The 27,448-nt window shown below is 40.9% G+C and overlaps 1 protein-coding gene and 1 non-coding gene across 10 annotated transcripts in view; one reads left to right on the top strand and one right to left on the bottom strand.

Moving 5' to 3' along the window:
* DISP1 (dispatched RND transporter family member 1) overlaps positions 1 to 27,448 on the bottom strand; it is a 208,785-nt gene that overhangs the window by 136,013 nt on the left and 45,324 nt on the right. The gene's annotated exons all lie outside the window — the stretch shown is intronic.
* LOC136390210 (U6 spliceosomal RNA) lies at positions 13,975 to 14,081 on the top strand. Its single transcript, XR_010748642.1, has one exon. It is a non-coding gene; the product is annotated as a U6 spliceosomal RNA (small nuclear RNA).

Raw genomic sequence — 27,448 nt, 5'->3', positions numbered from 1 at the left:
TATATCATTAATACAGTGTGTCCATAAAGTCATGGAAAGCAACAAAAGACGATAGAAATGTGAAATCTGCACCAAATAAAAGGAAAACCCTCCCAGTTTTGTAGGATGATGTGGCAGCATGTGCGCATGCGCAGATGATGACGTAACACCGTATATACAGCAGAGCAGCCCACGGCCATGCCAGTCAAGATGTGGACGGTACAGAGGAAAGTTCAGTGCATTCTGTGGCTTGCTAAATTCGAATCTGTGACCAAAGTGCAATGTGAATATTGGCGCGTTTATAACGAAGCGCCACCACATAGGAATAACATTAGTCGGTGGGATAAGCAGTTGAAGGAAACCGGCAGTTTGGTGGAGAAACCCCATTCTGGTAGGCCATCAGTCAGTGACGAGTCTGTAGGGGCTATACGGGATAGCTACATAAGGAGTCCTAAAAAATCTGTGCGTGAGCCCACATGGAACTGCACTGAATAGGTATGAAACTGAGTTTTCCTTTTATTTGGTGCAGATTTCACATTTCTATTGTCTTTTGTTGCTTTCCTGTGACAGGTCAAAAGTGCACTATGACTTTACGGACACACTGTATAATATAATAACATATATGAAATATGTATATATATATATGTTATTTAGTCAGCTCCCAGAAAGAACAATATGCCAAGTGATAATAGGTGTTTTTGACTTTTATAAAGAGAAATATCTCACTTTTTAAAAGAAACAGAACAGTTTCTGTTCATTTCTTCTATCGTCATATGATTATTAGAGAAGAAAAATCCTATTGTCATCAACAGTTATCTTGGTACCACTTACTAATTGCTTACAAGGTTTTGGACACTATCCTAAGAAGCACATTATGAGAGTTATTCTTTTTTATTCTAACATCCTTGTCAGCTAGGGGTATTATCCCCACGACAGAGATAAGGAAATGATCTCTACATAGGGGGTGACATTCCTAATACAAAGGAATAGTGAGTATATTGGTGGTGTTAAAATTTCATGGGTGAGCCTAACCTGTGGTAGCTCAGTGGATAAAGCATCGACCTGGAATGCTGAGGTCGCTGGTTCAAAACCCTGCACTTGTCTGGTCAAGGCACATATGGGAGTTGATGCTTCGTGCTCCTTCCCCCTTTCTCTTTCTCTCTCTCTCCTCTCTAAAATAAATAAATAAATAAATAAATAAAAATTTCATGGGTGAGTGTGGTTGGGGAATAAACATCTAAGAAGGCACCTGAGGGACAGCATAACAAAATGGTGAGATCGGCCCTGGCCGGTTGGCTCAGTGGTAGAGCGTCGGCCTGGCATGCGGGGGACCCAGGTTCAATTCCCGGCCAGGGCACATAGGAGAAGCGCCCATTTGCTTCTCCACCCCCCCTCCTTCCTCTCTGTCTCTCTCTTCCCCTCCCACAGCCAAGGCTTCATTGGAGCAAAGATGGCCCGGGCGCTGGGGGTGGCTCCTTGGCCTCTGCCCCAGGCACTAGAGTGGCTCTGGTCGTGGCAGAGCGACGCCCCAGAGGGGCAGAGCGTCGCCCCTGGTGGGCGTGCCAGGTGGATCCCGATCAGGCGCATGCGGGAGTCTGTCTGACTGTCTCTCCCTGTTTCCAGCTTCAGAAAAATACAAAAAAATACAAAAATAAAAAATAAATGGTGAGCAACAATGTTGGGGAGCAGTGGTTTCAACCTTTTTACACTTGGGGACCAGTGAAAATAGAAAAATTATTTCAGAAACCACTAAGGTACAAACCACCCTGAACATAAGCACATTTGACTAAGGTCCTTGGGTTTATAATCTCCATACAGCGTCAGAGTACTTAACTCTTTTGCAGACTCACAAAATTTTTGGCAGACTGGTCCATGGACCAGCAGCAGAAAAACACCAATGTAGAGTATAGCTCCTTCTAGTGGGGTATCTCATGTGTACAAAGTAGTGTAAGGCAAAACCCACCTATAATCACCTCTTAATACCTATCTACTGTGCATTTTTATATTCCAGGTGCTAACCTACTTTAAATGGCAGAATATCTGATACTGAAATGAAAGTCCTGAAATGACATGGCATATATTGGTTTCAACTCCCAAATCTGAATTAACTGTGTGATTAGAACATTTTGAGTTCTTAATAGCTTAAAATTTTGTTTTTCTATATTACGAGATACATATTATACTTGTCACTTGAAAATAAATCATTACAGGCTTCTTTTCTTTTTCATGTAATAGACTTATTTTTAAGGCAATTTTAGGTTTACAGAAAAACTGAGTGGAAAGTACAGAGAATTCTCCTATTAAACTCCCCAGTCTCCCTTATTATTAATATCTTGCATTAGTGTATACATTTGTTACAATTGGTGAACCCATGTTGATATATTATTGTTGACTTAAGTTCGTAGTTTTCATACTTTCTTTGTATAATTCTATGAATTTTGATAAATGCATAATATCATACATCCATCATTACAGTTCCATACACAGTAGTTTTATTACTTTAAAAATGTATTTGGGCCTGCCTGGCCTGTGGTGGCACAGTAGATAGCACATGAACTTGGAATGCTGAGGTCTCAGTTTAGAAACCCCAGGGTTATCCAGTCAAGGCACATACAAGAAGCAACTACTATGAGTTGATGCTTCCCACCCTCCCCCCTTTTCTCTCTCTCTCTCTCTCTCTCTCTCTCAAAAAATCAGTAAATAAAATCTTTTTTGAAAAATTCCTTTGGGATATTAAATGAAAATGAGAAGTCCTTTTTCTTACTCACCTTCCCAGTCTAACCCTGCAAATTGTCTTGCAATTTGCCTGTGTATGAAACGATGACTCTCAGATGTCTTCCCATATAGCACATATGGACATGCCATATTTCTCCAGTGGCAACAGAGTAAATAATCTCGAACCCTCTTACAGGAAGAGATTATTCTGTGATGGAGGACCAAGCCCGCAAGGCATCATGGAGCAGTTCTCTGACAAGGAGCAGACTGTAAGGCAGCGTAGCTAATGCAACACAGTAGTACCACTTGGTGTGGAAACTGACATGTAATCTAAGGTTTTAGAACTGAACACATAATAACACCTCATTAACTAGAAGATGAAGAAAGTGCTCTGACATATACTTTGTGTATATGTATTAGGTTCACTTCATGAGTACCTTTGCCTAAATAGAAAAGCTTTCAATTTATAAAGTCAATGCAATTTCTATGAAAATACCAAGGACATACCTCAAAGATATAGAACAAATATTACAAAAATTCATATGGGACTAAAAAAGAACACTAATAGCCTCAACAATCTTGAAAAACAAGAATAAAGTGTTTGGTTTCACACTTCCTGATATCAAGTTATGCTACAAGGCCATTGTACACAAAACAGCTTGGTACTGGCATAAGAACAGGCATACAGATCAATGGAAAAGAACAGAGAACCCAGAAATAAACCCGTACCTTTATGAACAATTGATTTTTGACAAGCGTGATAATAGCATACAATGGAGTAAAGACAGTCTCTTTAACAAATGGTGTTGGGAACATTGGACAGCTACCTGCAAAAAAATGAAACTAGACCACCAACTTACACGATTCACAAAAATAAACTCAAAATGGATAAAAGACTTAAATGTAACTCATAAAACCATAAGCATCCTAGAGGAAAACATAAGCAATAAGCTTTCCAACATCACTCGCAGCAATATATTTGCTGATTTATCTCCATATGCAAGTGAAATAAAGGACAGGATAAACAAATAGGACTCGATCAAACTAAAAAGCTTTTGCACAGCTAAAGACAATATGAACAAAATAAAAAGGCAAACCACACAATGGGAGGACATATTCGACAATACGTCTGGTAAGGGGTTAATAACCAAAATTTATAAAGAACTTGTAAAAATCAACACCAGGAAGATAAACAATCCAATCAAACAATTGGCAAAAGAAATGAATAGACACTTCTCCAAAGAGGACATACAGATGGTCAATAGGCATATGAAAAAATGCTCAACATCACTAATCACTAGAGAAATGCAAATTAAAACCTCAATGAGATACCACCTCACACCAATCAGAATGGAGCTCATTAACAAAACAACACAGAATAAGTGCTGGTCAGGATGTGGAGAAAAGGGAACCCTCCTGCACTGCTGGTGGGAATGCAGACTGGTGTAGCCACTGTGGAAAACAGTATGGAGATTCCTCAAAAAATTAAAAATCGAACTGCCTTTTGACCCAGCTATCCCACTTTTAGGAATATATCCCAAGAACACCACATCAATGATTCAAAAGGAGAAATGCACCCCCATGTATATGGCAGCATTGTTTACAATAGTCAAGATCTGGAAACAGCCCAAGTGTCCGTTAGTGGACAAGTGGATTAAAAAGCAGTGGTACATATACACAATGGAATACTATGGGGCCATGAAAAAGAAGGAAATATTACTTTTTAAGACAACATGAATGGACCTGGAAACTATTATGTTAAGTGACATAAGCCAAGCAGAGAAAGAAAAATATCATATGAGGAATCCGACGAACAATATGAACTGAGGAGGGGAATAGAGACAGAGGCGGGATCAAAGGATCCAGAAGAAAAGGGGACAGAGGGAAAGGGGATGATAGGGTGATAGGATGGGATGAGAGCAGAAAAGCAAATCCTGGAGGAAAGGGGGGAGGGTGTTGCAGGGAGGGGGACAAGGGGAATGTACTGGGGAACACGGGGGAGGGGAGGATGTATTTGAGGAGACACTAGAATCTATGTAAACACAGTAAATTTTTTAAATTAATTAAATAAATAAATAGAAAAAGCTTTCTCTTAATATGGTACCACACTTAATAATAGATCCCCATTCTTGATAGTTTAAACCTTTAAGTAGCTTTCATTGATTACGTGATTAAGTGCTTGTCAAAAACAGGTATGTTATGTTTTCTCTTTGAAATATGGAGCTTAAAAAGGTGTCCTAGTCAATAATATTGTTAGGATCATTTACAAAAAGCAAATTAGGCATTATTTTAAGCTTTCCCATAAAACTACAAGAGTATTTGTTAAAGAAAAATATTTCTGGAAATTCCTACACAATAGATTCTTGACATATATATATATATTTTTTTTTGATATCTACTATATATATATTGTAGATATCAAAATTAGTTATGGTTTAATTGACCTGACAGACTTTTAAGTGTAATTGTGAAAGAAATAGTACTTAGTGACAATTCAAATTAAAAAATGGGCTTTTGGTTGTTTTCTATTATTTTGCTGAATGGAAAGTAGCATGCTTTATTAGAAAACCAGTGATAACATTTATTTTGCTTGACGTGTTGTATTTTTCCAACTTTTCATGTGCATCATTGAATAATTCTGGTGATACGAACTTCTGATGAATCATTTTATTGACACTTATGTTCCTAGCAGCATTATTCATGACAGCCAAAAGGTGGTTGCATCCTAAGTGTCCATCAGTGGATGAATGGATAAACAAAATATGGTATGCACATATAATGGAATAGTATTCAACCTTAAAAAAGAAAGGCAATTCTGACACATGCTACATACAACATGGATAATCCTTGAAGACATTATGCTAAGTGAAATGAGCCAGCCACAAAATGGCAAAAATTGTGTAATTCCATTTATATGAGGTTTCTAGAGCAGTCCAATTAATAGAAAAAGAAAATGGTAATTGCCAGTGGCTGGATGAAGGAGAACTTGGGTTATTGTTTAATGGGCTAATGGGTCGAATTTCAGTCTGGCAGGATGAAAAAGTTCTGGAGATTGGTTGTACCCAGTGTGAATGAACTTAACAATACTGAACTGTGTGCTCTTTAAAAATGGTTAAGATGGTTATGTGTGTCTCTTGCCACAATTTAAAAAAATCAATTTAAAGGTAAATACATGCAACTAATTTTTTCTGATGGCATAATCTGGCAAAAAATGGTGAAGTCTAGAAGTTTGGGAAACTTTTCCTACTAGATCACTAGGTAGTTCTATTTTTAATTTTTAGAGGAACCGCCAGACTGTTTTTCATAGCAGCTGCACCAAGTTACGTTTCTACCAACAATGCACAAGTGTTCCCTTTTCTCCACATTCTCGCCAACATTTGTTATTTCCTGTCTTTTGAATAACAACTATTTTAACAGGTGTAAAGTGATGTATCATTTGGTTTTGATTTACATTTACCTGGTGATTCATGACATTAAGCCTCCCAAACCTTTGGGCCATCTGTGTGTCTTCTTTGGAAAAATGTCTATTAAGCTTCTCTGGCTCTTTTATAATCCGTTTGTTTTTTGCTATTGACTTATATGCATAATTTATATACAGTGATACCTCGGTTCTCGAACATAATTCGTTCTGGGAGAACGGTCGAGAACCAAATTGTTCGAGAACCGAAACAATGAAACCCATAGGAAATAATGGAAACTGGATTAATTTGTTCCAAGCCCCAAAAATATGCCTATTTACTGGTGCTTTCTCACAAATAACGACTTCATTGATGCTGTCACCTGCTAACTCTTTTTCTTTAATGAAAATAAGAAGCAGCTTCTCCATTTCCTCCATTATCTGAGGCCTTTGCTTTGTTAACAATGTAACACCTTTGGCAACATTGGCTGCCTTTATAACAGCTTTATTCTTAAGGAAAGTTGAGATAGTAGATCTTGGCATGCCATACTCAGCAGACAGATCTGAAACACGTGTGCCCTGTTCATATTTGGCAATGATTTCTTTTTTCAGCTCAATCGTTGTTCTCACAGCTTTCCGCTTACCTTTGTCTGCATTACCACTTCTGGCTTTCTTTGGACCCATGTCTAAGGGTTAAATTCAGTGTACAAAGCATGCACAAAGCGTGAGTCTCTCCACAAAGCGTGAGTCTCACCACAAAGCGTGACTCTCACCACAAAGCGTGACTCTCACCACAAAGCGTGACTCTCTCCACAAAAACGTGATTCTCTCTCTCCACAAAGCGTGACAAAGCGTGACTCACACTGATGACGCAGGCAAGGCGCGCTCGGCCGAATGAACGCCATTCGGCTCAACTCGGCTAATCTCGGACGTTCGAGTTCCAAATATTTGTTCGGATTCCAAGACAAAATTTTCTCGAATTTCCTGGTCAAATACCGATTTGGTCGAAAGTCAAGGCGTTCGAGAACCGAGGTATCACTGTATTTGTGTTATTAACCCCTTATCAGGTATATGATTTGCAAATATTTTCTCCCATTCAGTAGGCAACCCGCAACTTTAGAGTAGTGTTTTGTTTAGGCCACTAGGTAGAATGCAACAAACTGTAACAGCATAAACAAAGAAATACAAATGTACAAGGGCTTAAATAAAATAGCAGTTTATTTTTCTCTCACATAACAGTTCAAAGGTCAGTGAGGAATTTAGAATGGGAATCTACAGCTCTAGTCCAGGGAGCCCAGAGTTCTAGTTGGTCTGTCACCTTCATCACTGAGTGTCCATCTCTGGAACCAAGACTGCTGCTTTAATTCTTGTCATTGTCCAGTCAAAGAGAAAAAGAAAACAAGGTCATCAGGGCAAATGACTTACTTAGTCTTAAAAAGATGACCCAGAGAGTTGTCCACATCTCTTCCTTTTCCACTGCAGGGTCCTAAACTTAGTCACAGGGCTCTGTTTAGGTGCGTGTAGCTGGGAAATACACTGTGGCTGGATGGTCATGGGTTAGCTAACACTTGGGGTGGGACTAGGAGTTGTATTTCTCAAAAAAGAGAAGAAACAGCTCCTGGAGCATAGTTAGCATTTTTGTCTGTATTATCAAAGATGGAGGGAGAGGATTGGGAGGGGGATGGGAAGGTGTGGGGGAGGGGAGGGTGACGACTCCAGTACAGAGTAAATATGATATAATTGGTATATTCTACAGTCTAAAATTGACTCCAGTGTAGTTTGAGAAGATGATTAATTTTTGTGTCAAGAATACAAATATGCCTGACCAGGTGGTAGCACAGTGGATAGAGCGTCAGACTGGGATGCCGAGAACCCAGGTTCGAGACCCCGAGGTCACCAGCTTGAGCGCGGGCTCATCTGGTTTGACCAAAAAAGCTCACCAGCTTGGACCCAAGGTTACTGGCTCGAGCAAGGGGTTACTCGGTCTGCTGAAGGCCCACGGTCAAGGCACATATGAGAAAGCAATCAATGAACAACTAAGGTGTCACAATGTGCAACGAAAAACTAATAATTGATGCTTCTCATCTCTCCATTCCTGTCTGTCTGTCCCTATCTATCCCGCTCTCTGACTCTATCTCTCTCTCTGTCTCTGTAAAAAAAAAAAAAAAAAGAATACAAATATAACCCAAATAAATTTAAAAAATAAGTGAACCATTCAAAATTTCAAATTATCTTTTTGTCAATGAAGCTGTTTCTGACAAACTGATAAATGCCTTTTGAGTTACTGCATATAGCACAACAGAATATGGTATCTGCTCTCTCGGGAATCTATGAAAAAACATAATTTTAATATACAAATATTGAAATACACAAGAATGACAATATTTGGGGGGTAAAAAGTGACAATATTTGGAATGATCGTATTATATCACTAGAACTTATTGTCACCTGACCAGGTGGTGGCACAATGGATAGAGTGTCGGACTAGGACCCAAAAGATCCAGGTTCAAAACCCCAAGGTTGCCAGCTTGAGCACAGGCTCAGCCGGCTTGAGCGCAGGGTCACTGGCCTGAGCATGGAATCATAGACATGATCCCATGGTCACCGGCTTGAGCCCAAAGGTCATTGGCTTGAAGCCCAAGATCACTGGCTTGAACCCAAGGTCGCTGGCTTGAACAAGGGGTCACTGGCTCAGCTGGAGGCCTCCCTTCTTCATCAAGGTACATATGAGAAAGCAATCAATGAACAACTAAGGAGCTACGATGAAGAATTGATGCTTCTCATCTCTCTCTCTTCCTGTCTGTTTGTCCCTATCTGTCCCTCTCGCTGTCTCTCGCTCTGTCTCTATCACAAAAAATAAAATTAAAAAATAACTTATTGTCAATGATATACAAGCAGTTACACATTAAGCCTAGATCAAAAACTAATACCCATCATTAACTAGATCCTTACTGTGTGCCAGGCCCTACACTAGGTACTTTACACATATATTTTTCATCCCAGCAACTCTGCAAGGTACTATTTTATTTTGCAGTTAATAAAAAAGTGAATAGTCAAAAGAGGTTGAGTAACTTGCACAATATTGCATAGCTCATGTGTAACAGCACCAAGAGTCAAACACTTCACTTTTAAAATTAACTTGAAGGATATATTTCTCTTACTAAAAAGAATCATAGAGACATTGTCTTAAAATATCTTAAGTCTTAACTACCATCTCTCAGTATACGAATGCTGATTTACATACATAAGAAATATCAACAGGATAGCATTTTGAAAGCGTGCAGCCTGGATGCTATGCTAGGTGTGGCAGCTTGGGCACCTTACTGGGCTGGGATGGAATGTCTCAGAGGTAAGGCCTCATATGCTCCATTAGCTTTCCCTGGACCCACACCAGACTCCTCTGCTGGGTTCTCCATCAGTTTCTAAGCCTGAATTCCTGAGAGTCTGTCTAGCCTTTGCCCAAACATCTTTCTTTTCAGCATTGTGTCCTCCAGATCCCCATCTGCTATCTTGTTACCTTTTATTTGAGGCTGACAGAGAACTCAAAGAGAACCCCGCTGCTAAATCTCTTGCCTCTTTCCTTCCAGGGATTAGCCCCCAGAGTTAACATATCTGTCCAGCCACAGAACAGCGTGCTATGCTTTGCTATGCCATTTATTGAGGTGGGGAAGGGATGATCAAACTTCTGAGAAAAGCAGATGAATAGACAAAAAAAAAAAAAAAAAGATTGGCCCTGGTGGGTGGCTCAGTAGATAGACATCGGGCCAGCATATAGACATCCTGGGTTCAATTCCCAGTCAGAGCACACAGGAGAAGCAACCATCTGCTTCTCCCCCTGCCCTTCTCTCCCTCTTCCCCCCCACAGCCAGTGGCTCAATTGGTACAAGCGTGGCCCTGGGGCGCTGAGAATAGTTCCACTGGAGCACATCAGCCTCAGTACTTGAGCATTCACCCCTGATGGGGTTGCTGGGTGGATCCCCGTCAGGGTGTATGCGGGAGTCTGTCTCACTACCTCCCCTCCTCTCATCTTAAAAAAAAAAAAAAAAAGATTAACAGCTCTTAAACTCAGAAATGAAGAAAATGAGATAAGCACAGTTCTATGACGTTGGGGCAGCAAACAAGGTTCTGCCCTCACACAACTTACGACTTTAAAACTGAGCCTTCCTTAGCATGTGGGTAATTGTGACATGTGGCCTGCCTCCAAAGATGTTATGCTTGACATTTAAATAGTTCTTTAGAATATTGTAAAATGCTCTCTTAGCATCTTATTTAAGTCTCACTGTACGAACCAACAATAGGAAGAACTATCCCTCCCTGTACTAGAAAAGAAAACAGATTAAGAACATTCTTGCTCAAAGTGACACAAATAATAAGGGAGGAGCCAAGATTCCAGCCCAGAATTTCTGGCTCCGATTCTCCTGCACCAAGGGTCCCTGAAGAAAAATGAGTCTGGTTTCTGTCAAGTGAATTTAGAGTTCAGTTCCTAACATCTGAAATGCACGCTTCATAACCCATACATCACATTGAAGTTTCACACAGTCATGGCAAAGCAGTGGTCACATGGGGAAAGTGGTCAGCAACGAAAGGGACATAAATTCTAAAGAACAAGGCACAGCAGCCTCCCTGAGCCTTTCCTAGTCCCTTTTCCTCAGGCCAAGCTCATTTCCCACTCTCCATTACAAGTCTCACCAAACAGTTTGAATATGTAACTAAACTGCCCAACAGTGTCAGAGACCCAACGGCAGTTTACGGTAAGAAATCAGCAGGGTACTCGAGGGTAGACAAGGGATATCCAAATGGCAAATTACATCAAGCCAAGATCAGACAGAGCCCATGAAGTATCCTTGAACAAAAACATAGGCAGTCTGGCTCTGGTTGGATGGCTCCATTGGTTAGAACATCATCCCAACACATAGAGGTTGCTGGTTCGATCTTCGATCAGGGCACATACAGGAACAGATCAATGTTTCTGTAGCTTTCTCTCTCCCTTCTCTCTCTCTGAAATCAATCAATAAAATATATATATTTTTAAAAGTAGGAAGTCTTGCAGGACCCACTTAATATCAACCCTTCCGCCACCTTGATGTGAGTTCCTGTGAGGCAGTCCTTGTGAGTTACCAACTGTCCTTAGCACTCCATTCAAAGTCTACTCTCAGAATCAGGGATCTGTCCCACTCTCCATCTGTAACAGGCCCTGGAAGTGAATTCTGTGTATCTACCATGCTTTCCAAACTCCATTTTCTTTTCTTTTTTCTTTTTGTATTTTCTGAAGTGAGAAGCAGGTGGGGAGGCAAAGAGACAGAGTCCTAAATGCACAGGACCAGGATCCACCTGGCAAGCCTGCTAGGGGTGATGCTCAGCCCATCTGGGGGGTTGCTCGTTGCAAGCAGAGCTATTCTAGCACCTGAGGTGGAGGCCATGGAGCCATCCTCAGCGCCTGGGCCAATTTTGCTCCAATGGAGCCTTGGCTGCCGGAGGGGAAGAGAGAGATAGAGAAAAAGGAGAGGGGGAAGGGTGCCATGGCCAGGAATCAAACCTGGGATTTCCACACAAAGGGCTGATGCTCTACTGCTGAGCCAACCAGCCAGGGTCCAAACTCCATTTTCTGATCAAGGAAACAACAGTTGTGACCAGACAAATAAATATCATTCATCTTGTCTTTGTGAAAATCATTCCCCACTCTGTGTGGTGTGGGAAGCATTGTCATACACAGAACTCTAATGCCCCCACACCATGCCCCCAGCCACAGGACGGGTACAAGACTGTTCTGGTTAACTGACATTTCTTTGGAGTCCTTTTGGGTTTTATTTTTAACTTATTTAAATTTAAACTTAAAGTGTTAAATCTATCTCATTTTTATTCCATTTTCAATTTAACTTAGAATTAACTCAACGGTATCCAAAAGAAATCAAAAACTGGCTAAAACAATCCTTCACTTAAAAGATTCTCAACTGGCCTGACCAGGCGGTGGCGCAGTGGATAGGCATTGGACTGGGATGCAGAGGGCCCAGGTTTGAGACCCCGAGGTCGCCAGCTTGAGCGCAGGCTCATCTGGTTTGAGCAAAGCTCACCAGCTTGGACCCAAGGTCACTGGCTCCAGCAAGGGGTTAAAGGTCTGCTGGAGCCCCGTGGTCAAGGCACATATGAGAAAGCAATCAATGAACAACTAAGGTGTCACACCGAAAAACTAATGATTGATGCTTCTCACCTCTCTCTGTTCCTGTCTGTCTGTCCCTATCTGTCCCTCTCTCTCTCACTCTGTCTCTGTAAAAAAAAAAAAAAAAGATTCTCAACTAAAATACTGCTAAGGAAAATACTAAAATTTTGTTAATAATAGTTTCTATCTAGTTTCTGATCAGTAACCAAAAATGAAAGTTTTTTTGTTTTTTTTTATTTATTCATTTTAGAGAGGAGAGAGAGAGGGAGAGAGAGACAGAGAGAGAGAGACAGGGGGGAGGAGCTGGAAGCATCAACTCCCCTATGTGCCTTGACCAAGCAAGCCCAGGGTCTCGAACCAGCGACCTCAGCATTTCCAGGTCGACGCTTTATCCACTGCGCCACCACAGGTCAGGCCAAAAATGAGAGTTCTTATTAAGAACTTAAATATTAGAAAATTTGATAAAAAATCAATAACACTGGGGAACAATTTTTTTTTTCATTTTCTGCTGCATGAGGTTTTAGAACTGTTTCTGTATATTTCTGCATCACTGATTCCAAATCTGAAATTCGATTTTTGGTGCATGCTCTAGTTTTTATGCAATTTTAATTTCTTTTTGTTACAATTAATGGCATGCATTGGTTTTTTAAATTGGAGTTAAAGAGCAATGACTCTTGGATTGAACATAACCACAAGGCAATTAATGTTTTACAAAATCACTTTTACATAATTGTAGTTGTTTTTAAATGTAAAAAATTATTATCTGATAAAAACACCCTCGTTTTGTTTTAAGATTGAATCATGGCTTCTTCAAGTAGGCGTAAATGTAAGAATAGTCCTGACACCTTCTGTTATATATGTGGCTGTTACACACTTCAACGTCAAAGGCGCAATATTTCATCATTTTGTGACACGTGCATATATTGCCTATTTTCAAGTTCCTCTTGGCAATCAAGACAAGAATTGGGCTCCTCATACTGTGTGTCATAATTGTGAGGAAATGCTTTGTGACTGCACAAAAGGAAAACGCAAAGGAATGCCTTTAGGTATTCCCATGGTTTGGCGTGAACCTAAGGACCGCAGCAGTGACTTATTTCTGCTGATCCATACAAAGGGCATCGGCAAGAAAAAATGCACATGATTGCATATCCTAATATTCTTTCAGCATACGACCTATCCCACACTCTGAGACACTCCCGGTTCCAGTTTTCAATGGTTTTATTTCTTCTAAGGATGAAGAAAGTGAACATGGTGATCAAGTATATTTTGATAAGATGCATGAGGAAATGGTTGTAGAATCTGAAGGTTCTTCTTCTGATGCCAAGCAGTCATTAACCCCTCCGCAGTTTAGCCAACCCGAATTGAATAACTTAGTAAGAGATTTGGGCCTATCAAAGAAAGCAGCTGAGTTATTAGCCTTCAGGCTTCAAGAAAAGAATGTACTTCACTGGTCAGCCTAAGTACCCCATTTCAGGAAGCATGAACAAATTTTTGTGGACTTTTTTTCCAAAGACAAACACTTTGTTTACTGTCATGATATCAGTAGTCTTCTCAGCCAGCTAAGTGTTATCACTTACAGTCCAACAGAATAGTGGCTATTTCTTGACAGCTCTAAACAGAGTCTGAAATGTGTTCTCCTACACAACGGTAATGTTTATGCAGTGGTTCCAATTGGTTATTTAACTCATCTGCAAAAAGATTATAATGACATAAAAATTGTCCTCGAGTGCTCGCTTCGGCAGCACATATACTAAAATTGGAACGATACAGAGAAGATTAGCATGGCCCCTGCGCAAGGATGACACACAAATTCGTGAAGCGTTCCATAAAAAAAAAAATAAAAAAATAATTGTCCTCAACTTTCTGAAGTATGAAGAGCATAACTGGATCATTTGTGTGGTTCTTAAAATGGTAAATTTCCTGCTAGGACAACAGAGAGTTTTCACGAAGTATCCTTGCTTTCTGTGTTTGTGGGACAGCTGAGCTCAGGAGAAACACTAGACACAGAAGGAGTGGCCAAAACGTAAAGCTCTGGAAGTTGGGATGCAAAATATTGTGAATGAACCTGTAGTTAATTGAGACAGGATCATTTTTTCCCCCACTTCACATCAAAGTTGGCTTAATGAAGCAGTTTGTTCAGGCTTTGAATAGAGAAAGTGAATGCTTTCAGCATATTATTTCTGCTTTTCCTGCCTTGTCTTTCAAGAAGATAAAAGCAGGTGTATTTGATGGACCTCAAATTTGAACCCTCACATGTGATGAATAATTTGCCAGAAAGATGAATAAGGAGGAGAAAGCAGCATGGCAGTCTCTTGTGGCAGTTACAAAGAACTTCCATAGCAACAAAGATCAGAAAACTATGAACTTCTGGTTCAAAGGATGCTGTTGGCTTTCCGCAACATTGGATGTAACATGAGCGTTAAGATTCACTTCCTGAACAGTCACCTTGATAAGTATCCCAAAAATCTTGGAGCTGTTAGTGATGAGCAGACTACTGCTGGAGCATCAAACGAGATTTTCCTCAACAAGTTCACAAATGCAAGAGCTACAAACGCAAATGTTTGCCTGAATAGAACTTAAATAAGTTTTGCGCAAATTTTATGATTAAAATAAGTGTTTTAATATGTTCTATTTTGAAATTGTAGAAAATTCTGATGCAATCATATCTTTTAGTATATTAGTGTATTTACTGCATTATATAAATTATATTTTCACAAAGATGATGCCCAAAAAGTCATTCTACTTCATTATGTTAAACTAAATGTTGAAAATTTTACAATAAGATGAAAACCTAAAATCTTGAATTGCAAATAAACTGTGGCTTACAGAGAAAAACTAATGTCAGATTTGAGATCAGCACACTCGAATTAGGTAAGAACAAGTGTTTTTGTGAATGCAACAAAAATTTTGTTCCCCAGTGAATTTGGTGATTAGACAAATGTATCATCACTGATCAGTCTAGAGTCCAGGCATCCCCAAACTACAGCCTGAGGGCTGCATACGGCCCCCTGAGGCCATTTATCTGCCCCCACACACACACACTTCCGGAAGGGGCACCTCTTTCATTGGTGGTCAGTGAGAGGAACACTGTATGTGGTGGCCCTCCAACAGTCTGAGGGACAGTGAACTGGCCCCCTGTGTAAAAAGTTTGGGGACCGCTGGACCCATTAGTGGAGAATTTGCACAGGTTCACTAAGCCATCAAGTAGTTGATGGGGATCTCAGCGTGGGGTCTCCAGGGCCTGAGTCTCACCCACTATACCCCTCCACCTAGTTGGCCCCTGGCACACCATTCATCTCAGTTGGTTAATAAGTGAATGGATCTCCCTGTTTCACAAAGTGTGGAGGCTCCTCAGGATAGCACTCAATGTCCTACAAATCCCAGCCCCAATCTGATCTTCCCCTACCAGCTGGTGCCTCAAACACAGCCTGCAACTTCCCCTCCTTCACTCAGGCTCCCCCTACTGGACATTTCCTCCTCTACACCTTTGCCTCCTTTCTTCAAGCGTCACCCCAGATTGTGATGTCCACAGTGTTCTGTCCTCGGTCCTGTGATAATATCTCTTTCATCTGAACCACTACAACATTGCATCAGTGATTCTAGGATGGAAGATCTTTAAGGATAAGGGATAAAAACTTACAGGTGTTTGCAAGTTCTCTCCAGCACCAAACACAGTTCTACATCCATCATGGACATTTAGCATATATTTGTTAAATTAATTTAAGATAAATTATTATCCAAAAATAAATTTATTGCCTCTGAAATAATCTCCCCACTTTTAAAATACCATTGCCTAACTTAAACCCACAGTTCCACATGTGCACACATTTGGCACACAAAAGCTAAACTTAGTTAAAATGGAGTAGCTCTTGCCAGATAATAACGCTGGAATTCTCAATGTTGAAACAACCCAGTTTTTAAGAGAAGAATCATCAGAGAAGCATTTCACATTAGCACAACCAAAGGTCAGCCTATTAAAGGTTCTGTACAACTAATATGTACACACATCTTGCAAAAGAAAAGGTCCAAGAACAATTTTAACAGAAACCATATGTTGAAAACCACGCAGGTATCTTGATCCAAAAGACCCATCAGTTATAGTGCCAACCTTGCGACTTTGTAGGTTCTTCCCAAACTCAGATACCATTCTTTAGGGCCTACTCTCCTGCCCCATTAAACCCTAAAACAAAAGGAGTAAGCAGCTCTAAATAAAGTAGAGTTACAATCTCAGAGATGCTGATTTACTGTCATCTCCAAAAGACAGTTGCAAATAACATGCACACTATTTGATTTTTTTAAATGTAATGGCCTATTAGCCTTAGCACAAAGCCAACTGTGCCAGCCAGACGGGCAATTCAGGGGCAACTGACCCAAAGTCCTATAGAGATCTTTGCACTGAATGTTCTTTAAAGAAGGCCAAGGGGGGGGGGCGAGTTCCAATATGCATACACAAATTGCACAATCTTCTTTTCATGGCAGTGACCCCAGAAATGAAAAATAAAATCTACTTGCAAAGAGTCCTTTGAAACAGCTGCTTGATTTCATGGTCAAGTTGTGTGGTTGGTGAGACTTGAAATATTCGAGTCAGTGATAAACACCCAATCACATGGCCCACTTCAGGAGAAGGCAGGGGAAATCTGTCTGCAGTTTATATTGGCTGTGCAAATGAATGTACTTAGTCATTACTCAACATCGCCACTCACAAAGTCAGCAACTGTTTCATCAGATACTCATCCTCTTTATTAGAGCGAACTGAAAACCACTGCCAAAGCCCACTAAATTAAGATGGCCTGCTACAGAAACAATAGCTTGATAAAATATTAACCTTAACGCATTACAAAATATATGAGTTAAGCGCCTTTTCAATTAAAATGTTATTTTTAACAGTGTATCTCTAATGAGCGAAGGGAATCATATGACAAGATCATATGAAAGAAAGGATATAGAAGAGACAAGATGGCGCTGGAGTAGGCGGATGTACCAGCATCTACTTCCCAGAACCAAAGTGGATTACAAACTAATTTTATGAACTATCATCTGGAAAAACCAACTTTGGACTAAACTAAGAGGACTCTTCAACCAAGGAACACTGAAGAAGCCACACAGAGACTGGTAGGAAAAGCGGAAACGCGGAGAGGGCTGCCCAGCTCCTCCGAGCGAAGGGCAGCAGGGAGAGACTCACGTGGCGGGAAGTGAGTTTAGCAGAGGGGAAAGGGTCCTGAGCCCCAGGAACAAAGCCCCAGCCTGCAGCCCCAGAGCCCAGAAGAGGCATAAGGACAGTATTTAGCTAGAAACAAGTCAGGATACTGTTTGTGAGAGAGTCTTATTTCTCAGACCCAGGATCCTTCTTAAAGGGACCGTGCAGAACATCTCTCTCAAAAACAATCACCTGGGGCTCCTGGGGACGGGGGGAGAGAGGAGAGGACCACAGTAACAGGAAGAGAGTGCAATCTAGGAGGCATAGGGAGAAACATTTTGGGAGATAGCCACCCTAACCCCTGGGACGAGTCACTCCCCAAAGCTGAAGTGAATATTTTCCCCGGAAACAGCAATACCAGAAAAGGGAAGCAGGAGAGCAGCCAAACAAGCTCCCCCGTGGCATTCAGAGCACAGTCGCATAGAAGGAGGGAGCTTTCGGGTCTACAGTAGTGAGTCTTAGGGTCCGAGCTGCAATGCCCCCACCCACGCGGCTGAGGGCGCACTAGAGAGCGGGCAGCAACGGGAGACAAAAGCGCGGTTCTGCTGGCAGGGGCAGAGGCTGGCTGGCCACCACTGGGCTCAGGTGTGAGCTCAATCTTGCCCGGCTGGGGAGAAGGGGGTGTGCAAAAGCGGTCAAGCTCAGCTGCCAGCAGCCTGTAATCCAGCCTCTGGGAGAAGGGCGGGAACCCCGGAAAGGGTGGAGACCAGCCCTGGAGCAAGAGCAGAGGAGCACAGCCCTGCCCTGCCTCGAGCAACCCAGGCTTGCAGTCTGACTTGGTAGCCGGCTCCTCCCGCGGGGGTGGATCCTAAAGCCCAGAAGGGGTGGAGTTCCACTATGGAGCTGAGCATGGGCACGCAGCCTTGCCCGGCGGTAGAGCCAAGGCTAGCAGCGGTTTCTTGAGCGGGATCCTCCTGCAAGGGCAGGGCGAAAGCTCAGAAACAGGCGGAGACCCGCAGCTGAGCAAAGGTGCTCGCCAGTGCCCTCAGGACCAAGCATAATGTCACACACGGGGGCGGGGCAAAGGCCAAGGCCACCAACCCTTCTGCACCTGAGCACGTGATCACAGCCACTCCCGTGAAGAGAAAATGTGGAGGCAGAGAAATACAACACAAATAAACCAAGAGAAATCCCCACAAAAGGACCTAAGTGAATCAGATATAACCAAATTACCAGATGCAGAGTTTAAAATAACGATTGTCAGGATGCTCAAAGATATTAGAACAACCATAGATGGCCATTACGAAAACCTAAAGAGATAACAAATATAAAAAAGGACATTGAAATAATAAAAAAGAATCAGTCAGAAATGACAAATACAATATCTGAAATAAAGAATACAATGGAAGGAATTAAAAGCAGGATGGATGAAGCAGAGAATCGAATCAGTGAGTTAGAGGACACAATAAATAAAGGCACGGAAGTAGAGAAGAAAAAAGAAAAGAGACTCAAAAAGTCTGAGGAAACTCTAAGAGAGCTCTGTGACAACATGAAGAGAAATAACATCCACATCATAGGGGTTCCTGAAGAAGAAGAGAAAGAACAAGGGATAGAGACTTTGTTCAAACATATTATAGCAGAAAACTTCCCCCAATTAAGGCAGGAAAACATTTCACTTGTTCAGAAAGCACAGAGAACTCCATTAAGGAGAAACCCAAAGAAACCAACACCAAGACACATCATAATTAAAATACCAAAGCTAAATGATAAAGAGAAAATATTAAAAGCTGCTAGAGAAAAAAAGACTATCACCTACAAAGGAGTCCCCATAAGGATGACTCCTGACTTCTCAGCAGAAACACTTGAGGCCAGAAGGGAATGGCAAGAAATATTCAAAGTAATGCAGAACAAGAACCTACAACCAAGACTACTTTATCCAGCAAGGCTATCATTTAAAATTGAAGGAGAAATAAAAAGCTTTACAGACAAAAACTCAAGGATTTCACTGCAACCAAACCAAGGCTGCAAGAAATGCTAAGGGACCTGTTATAAACAGATCAAAGGAAAAAAAGAATATAGCAAAAGAGAAATACAGTTTTAAAGAAAAAAAATGGCAATAAACAATTACATATCAGTAATAACCTTAAATCTTAATGGATTAAATGATCCAATCAAGAGACACAGGGTAGCTACATGGATAAGAAAACAGGACCCATACATATGCTGTCTACAAGAGACACACCTTAAATCAAAAGATGCACACAGACTGAAGATAAAAGGATGGAAAAAAATATTTCATGCAAATGGAAATGAAAAAAAAGCTGGGGTAGCAATACTTATATCAGACAAAATGGACTTTAAAACAAAGACCATAGTTAGAGATAAAGAAGGTCACTACATAATGATAAAGGGAGCAATCCAAAAGGAAGATATAACCATTATAAATATCTACGCACCTAATATAGGAGCAGCTAAATATATAAAGCAGACTTTGATGAACTTAAAGGGCAAGATCAACAGCAATACTATAATAGTAGGGGATTTCAATACCCCATTAACGTCATTAGATAGATCCTCAAGAAAGAAAATTAACAAAGAAACAGCAGACTTAAAGAACATATTAGATCAACTCGATTTAATAGATATCTTCAGAACCTTTCACCCTAAAACAGCAGAATATACATTCTTTTCAAGCGCTCATGGTACATTCTCTAGAATAGACCACATGTTAGGGCACAAAAGCGGGCTCAACAAATTTAAGAAGATTGAAATCATATCGAGCACTTTCTCTGATCACAATGGCATTAAACTAGAAATCAACCACAATAGAAAAATTGAAAAACATTCAAACACTTGGAAACTAAATAGCACGTTATTAAACAATGAATGGGTTAACATTGAGATCAAAGAAGAAATTTAAAAATTCCTAGAAACAAACAATAATGAGCATACATCAACTCAAAATTTATGGGACACAGCAAAAGCAGTCCTAAGAGGGAAGTTTATAGCATTACAGGCATACCTCAAGAAGCTAGAAAAAGCTCAAACAAACAACTTAACCCTGCATCTAAAAGAACTAGAAAAAGAACAGCAAGTAAAGCCCAGAGCTAGTAGAAGGAAGGAAATAATAAAGATCAGAGCAGAAATAAATGACATAGAGGCTAAAGAAACAATACAGAGGATCAATGAAACCAGGAGCTGGTTCTTTGAAAAGGTAAACAAGATCGAGGAACCTTTAACGAGACTCACCAAGAAAAAAAGAGAGAGGACTCAAATAAATAAAATTAGAAACGAGAGTGGAGAAATAACAACTGACACAACAGAAATACAAAATATTGTAAGAAAATACTATGAAGAACTGTATGCCAAAAAATTAGACAACCTAGATGAAATGGACAAATTCCTTGAATCATATAATCTTCCAAAAATCAATCTGGAAGAATCAGAAAACCTAAACAGACCAATTACAACAAATGAGATTGAAACAGCTATCAAAAAACTCCCAAAAAAGAAAAGTCCTGGCCTGATGGCTTCACAAGTGAATTCTACCAAATATTCAAAGAAGAACTAACTCCTATCCTTCTCAAGCTATTTCAAAAAATTCAAGAGGATGGAAGACTTCCAAACTCCTTTTATGAGGCGAGCATAATTCTGATTCTAAAACCAGGCAAAGACAACACAAAAAAAGAAAATTATAGGCCAATATCCCTGATAAACTTAGACGCAAAAATCCTCAACAAAATATTAGCAAACCGGATCCAGCAATATATGGAAAAAATCATACACCATGATCAAGTAGGATTTATTCTTGGGAGGCAAGGCTGGTACAATATTTGCAAATCAATCAATGTGATTCATCACATAAACAAAAGAAAGGAGAAAAACCACATGATAATTTCAATAGATGCAGAAAAAGCATTTGATAAAGTCCAGCACCCATTCATGATCAAAACTCTCAGCAAAGTGGGAATACAGGGAACATACCTCAACATGATAAAGGCCATCTATGAGAAACCCACAGCCAACATCATACTCAATGGGCAAAAATTAAAAGCAATCCCCTTAAGATCAGGAACAAGGCAGGGGTGCCTCCTTTCACCACTCTTATTCAACATAGTTCTGTAAGTCCTAGCCACAGCAATCAGACAAGAAGAAAAAATAAAAGGCATCCAAATTGGAAAAGAAGAAGTAAAACTATCATTATTTGCAGATGATATGATATTGTATATAGAAAACCCTAAAGTCTCAGTCAAAAAACTACTGGACCTGATAAATGAATTCAGCAAAGTGGCAGTATATAAAATCAATACTCAGAAATCAGAGGCATTTTTATACACTAATAATGAACTGTCAGAAAGAGAAATCAAGGAATCAATCCCCTTTACCATTGCAACCAAAAAAATAAAGTACCTAGGAATAAATCTAACCAAGGAGATTAGAGACTTGTACTCGGAAAATTATAAAACATTGATAAAAGAAATCAGGGAAGATAGGAACAAGTGGAGGCATATACCGTGCTCATGGTTAGGAAGAATAAACATCATTAAAATGTCTATATTACCCAAAGCAATTTATAAATTCAATGCAATACCAATTAAAATACCAATGACTTACTTCAAAGACATAGAACACATATTCCAAAAATTTATATGGAACCAAAAGAGAACACGAATAGCCTCAGCAATCTTGAAAAGGAAGAAAAAAAGTGGGAGGTAACACACTTCCAGATATCAAGTTATATTATAAGGCCATTATACTCAAAACAGCATGGTACTGGCATAAGAACAGGCACATAGATCAATGGAACAGAACAGAGAACCCAGAAATAAACCCACAGCTCTATGGACAACTGATATTTGACAAAGGAGGTAAGACAATACAATGGAGTAAAGACAGCCTCTTCAACAAATGGTGTTGGGAAAACTGGACAGCTACCTGCAAAAAAATGAAACTAGACCACCAACTTACACCACTCACAAAAATAAACTCAAAATGGATAAAAGACTTGAATGTAAGCCATGAAACCATAAGCATCTTAGAAGAAAACATAGGCAGTAAGCTCTCTGACATCTCTCACAGCAATATATTTGCTGATTTGTCTCCACAGGCAAGTGAAATAAAAGACAGGATAAACAAATGGGACTTTATCAAACTAAAAAGCTTCTGCACTGCTAAACACAATAAGAACAGAATAAAAAGACAAACTACACAATGGGAAAATATATTTGACATAGCGTCTGATAAGGGGTTAATAACTAAAATTTATAAAGAACTTGTAAAACTTAATACCAGGAAGACAAACAATCCAATCCAAAAATGGGCAAAAGAAATGAATAGATACTTCTCCAAAGAGGACACACAGATGGCCAACAGGCATATGAAAAAATGTTCAACATCACTAATGATTAGAGAAATGCAAATTAAAACCACAATGAGATATCACCTCACACCAGTCAGAATGGCGCTCATCAATAAAACAACACAGAATAAGTGCTGGCGAGGATGTGGAGAAAAGGGAACCCTCCTGCACTACTGGTGGGAATGCAGACTGGTGCAGCCACTGTGGAAAACAGTATGGAGGAGATTCCTCAAGAAATTAAAAATCGAACTGCCTTTTGACCCAGCTATGCCACTGTTAGGAATATACCCCAAGAACACCATAGCACTGTTTCAAAAGAAGAAATGCACCCCCATGTTTATGGCAGCATTGTTCACAATAGCAAAGATCTGGAAACAGCCCAAGTGTCCATCAGAGGACGAGTGGATTAAAAAGCTTTGGTATATATATACTATGGAATACTACTCAGCCATAAGAAATGATGACATAGGATCTTTTACAACAACATGGATGGGCCTTGATAACATTATACTGACTGAAAGAAGTAAATCAGAGAAAACTAAGAACTATATGATTCCATACATAGGTGGGACATAAAGATGAGACTCAGAGACATGACCAACAGTGTTGGGGTTACAGGGTGGTGGTAGGAGAGAGAGGGGGTTGGGGGAGGGGAGGGGCACAAAGATCATGGCTTTTCAGCATTTGCCATATTCCCCCCTTAATCTATAGACAGACAGCAAATATTTACGTATGGTGTTTCCACTATAAAGACTGCTGTCTTAGGGACAAATGCTGATAAACTATTTCAGCAGTTCCTCCTTCTTCAAAGACTTATATGTCAACATAGAGCTCCATGTTTCATAGGACATACTCAAGCTCACTCCATGCTCCCTGGAGCTTTAGCACAAGGGAATGCCCCCCCCCCTTTTTTTTGTAGTATTTTTTCTTTTATTTATTTATTTTTTGTATTTTTCTGAGGATGGAGATGGGGAGGCAGTCAGACAGACTCCTGCATGCGCCTGACTGGGATCCACCTGGCATGCCTACCAGGGGGAATGCTCTGCCCATCTGAGGTGTTGCTCTGTTACAACTGGAGCCATTCTAGCGACTGAGGCAGAGGCCATGGGGCCATCCTTAGTGCTCCGGTGGAGCCTTGGCTGCAGGCGGGAGGAGAGAGACGAAGAGGAGGGAGAGGGGGAGGGGTGGAGAGGTAGATGGGCGCTTCTCCTGTGTGCTCTGGCCAGGAATCGAACCCGGGAATCCTGCACACCAGGCCAATGACTCCGATGGGTCTACCATAGCATGCTTTTTACTTAAAAAAAAATTTACATTTATTTTGAATGCTGATGAACAGGAGAGACCAAATCTTTTTCGCCTGCAAACTACTACCTTCTTTATTAGATCTAGCTAATAACACTGTTTTGTCTTTTTCCAAATAGCTCCAGATATATGGAAAAGATTTATATAGGCGGATGGGGATCCTCAAACCCCTCAGCGAGATCTTCTGAGAATGGCTTTTAAGATACCTAGAGGCAGAAAAAGCCCAATAGAGATCCGGGGAACTACCAGCTTTTAGGATACACCCTTAAAGGCTCCAACGCCCCAAAGGGGTCTCATAGGATACCATCTGGGTCCTGCTTCAATAGTGGGAAAGGAAGGTCATTGAGCTAAAGCCTGCCAGGCTTACACGCCTCTGATGTGAGGAAACAGGGACACTGGAAGGTGGGCTTCCCCCTCCCTCCTCTAAGGGAGGGTTCAGTCTCTTCCAGCCCTGCTCCAGCCACCTATGACCTAACCTTGCCCAGAAAGCTGGGGTTTGCCACTGAAGGCTGAAGGTGCCCAGGGCCGTCGGCCCCATCTACGACACTGTGGACGAGCCTAAGGTATTTCTTCCAAGAAGCAGGTAAACTGATCTCATTTGCACAAGGGCCACTTAACTATGTTTTGCCTGAATAGTCAGGTTTTTTATTCTTCCCTCAAAGATCTCTGTTGTGGGTGTTGATAGTCCTATTTTCTGCTGCTTTGCTTAATATATAGTGTTTCCTTTATCCCTCCTACCTCAATGCCCCACTCATATTTCAGGCTGGGATCTACTCCTAATTTAGAGCTCTCTTTCCTCCTTTTGCCAACTTGTATTATGAATTTACCTTTGCCACCCAGCTTAGTGTATCCCAAGGTTCTCTTTACCATGCCACAGTCACAGAGCTCCAGGGAAAAGCACTGGTCTCAACTCTCCAGGCAGAGGAGAACAGAAGCTCCATATCCACGCATGCTGCAAATGGCTTTTTCCAGTCTACCTGAATCATTACCAGCTAGAAGCAGCAGTCATTGGGACTTTGACATGAGCTGCAAAGTATAGAATGGTGACAACAATTCCAGTACCATGTGGACTTTTCCTGTGGGGAACTTTCCTGGACTCCTGCTCCCTGTGACAGCTCCTAACAGACTGAACTGTGGTTGGGTTGCATTTTTCAGGGATTTGGCATGGTGATGGGGCCAACTTGGACTTGGTGAACATGTTAAGGACACTACCCTTTTATGGATTCTTGCTGTATTGGCCAAGAGTTTGCTTAAAGGCTTTTAATCACTGTAAAAAAAAAAAAAATAGAGGACTGGATGAAGAAGATGGGGCACATATACGCCATGGTATACTATTCAGCTAGGAGAAATGCTGACATCGGATCACTTACAGCGGAATGGTGGAGTCTTGGTAGCATTGTGCGGGGGTGAAATAAGCGAATCAGAAAAAAACAGGAACTGCAGGATTCCATACATTGGTGGGACATAAAAGCGAGACTAAGAGGCATGGACAGGAGTGTGGTGGTTACGGGGGGTGGGGGGAGGGAAGGAGGGAGAGGGGGAGGGGGAGGGGTACAGAGAGAACTGGATGGAGGGTGGCGGAGGACGATCTCTCTTCGGGTGATGGATATGCAACAGAACTAAATGACAAGATAACCTGGAAATGTTTTCTTTGAATGTATGTACCCTGATTTATTGATGTCACCCCATTAAAATGAAAAATTTATTTATAAAAAAAATAAAATAAAAAAAGAAAGGATACAGGAAACACTGCCTCAAAGTAATTCTCCACTTCTAGATGCCTAATGTTTACTCTAAATAAGAAGAATAAGTAAAAAATAGGTCACAGACTGTTTTTGGTAATGCATAATGTTGCACTTATGAATGAATTAAAACAAACATAAGGAAAACTCCGCAAATCAGGTTTTTTTTAAATAAAAAAGGAAAAACTATTGTTGAGCCTAAAATGTAAAGGGAACTGATAAAGTCTGTTTATCATCTCTGAGGATTACAGCCCTTGAAGAAGTCCTCGGCACAAACTTTGCAAAATTCCAATAGAAATGAGTGTGGACATGTTCAAGGTAATTTCAGCCTTGCCGTAAGGAGTATTTGGTTCTACCTGAGCTTTACCCATGGCAATCCATGCTCAGATCAAGTGGCCCTTGGCCTCTGTTTATCTCCTAATAAAACACATGATAACACAACACTTAATATCCCATTAGAAGAGCTGATGCAGATGTCTTCTTCCTCCAGAGGGCAGTCTCCAGTAAGGGAGTTTTCAAGTTTTGGAGGGGAGTTATTTGATGCTTCTTCTTGGGGAGGAAAAATATCTTTTCCTTCTACCCTTCCAAGTTCTCAGCAGGACCTCTATAACAAATGCCAGATTAACAAGAGAAAAGCATACAAATTTATTGAATATAAATTTTATGGGATACAGGAGACTTCCCAAGGAAATGAAGACCAAAGACATGGTTAAACCTGAGTGTATTTAGGTTGATGAAAGTAAAGAATCATAAGAAAATAGGATCAGAGAAAAGGATTACGAGCCGAGAGTAGGAAACTGGGGACACTCAGCAAGGCCTGTGGGTTCCGTCCTCCACCTTTGGAGACAAAGAGGCTCCTCTCCCTAGACACAGGGAAGGCACTCCTCACAGGAGCGTCTTCAACCTGCTTCAGGGGAAGGTCAAAAGGTCCTTCCTGCACCTGCCATTTCTGAAATTCCTTCAGCTTAAAATATTCAAGGTGCTGTTCTTTGGAGGTAGCATGTCCTGACCCTTGTCATTCCCCCATCTGAAAATTCCCCAAGAAATTTCACAGTCCAGAAACTGAGCTGCTAGCCTGTCCCAAAACCCACCGAACCAGTCTCAGTGCTGGACTGGGTCAGTCCATTTCAGCAGTTGTGTCTCATTTCAGGAGGTGGTGGGACAAGTGGGAGCAGACGCCCACCTAAGCTAGGTCTCTGTATGGTGTGTGCAATCAGGCAGTTAACAAGGGGCATTTCTAAAGAAACAAACAAACAACAAGGTCAGTGGTTAGAACAAACTATAAGCTCAGTTTCTGAGTCCAGAGAACAGTCAGTTAAGATTTCCAGGTGCTGAGCTCCAAGCATCTCTAGATGGTGGAGTGGGAAGGGCAGCAGCAATGCGACAGATTTCCCTGGTTTGCAGTCTGAATGTCTGCTGCGGCCACCAGGTGGTCTGGCGAGCTTTCTGAGTGGCCCACGCAACAGGCATGATGGGTACCCATATACGATCTGCTGTGGTGATTTCTCTAAAGCAGGGGTCTCAAACTCAACTCAGCATGTGGGCCGCAGAGCAAGATCACAGCCCTTTGGCGGGCCGCACTAGGTCTACAAAAGGCAACTGTTATGCAACACTTTTCTCACTGCAGTTGAAAACAAAAAAAAAATCAGTACAACAAGCA

The sequence above is a fragment of the Saccopteryx leptura genome, chromosome 1 (genome assembly GCF_036850995.1).
Source record: "Saccopteryx leptura isolate mSacLep1 chromosome 1, mSacLep1_pri_phased_curated, whole genome shotgun sequence".
Classification (NCBI taxonomy): Eukaryota; Metazoa; Chordata; class Mammalia; order Chiroptera; family Emballonuridae; genus Saccopteryx; species Saccopteryx leptura.
This window is presented reverse-complemented; position numbering and strand designations above follow the sequence as displayed.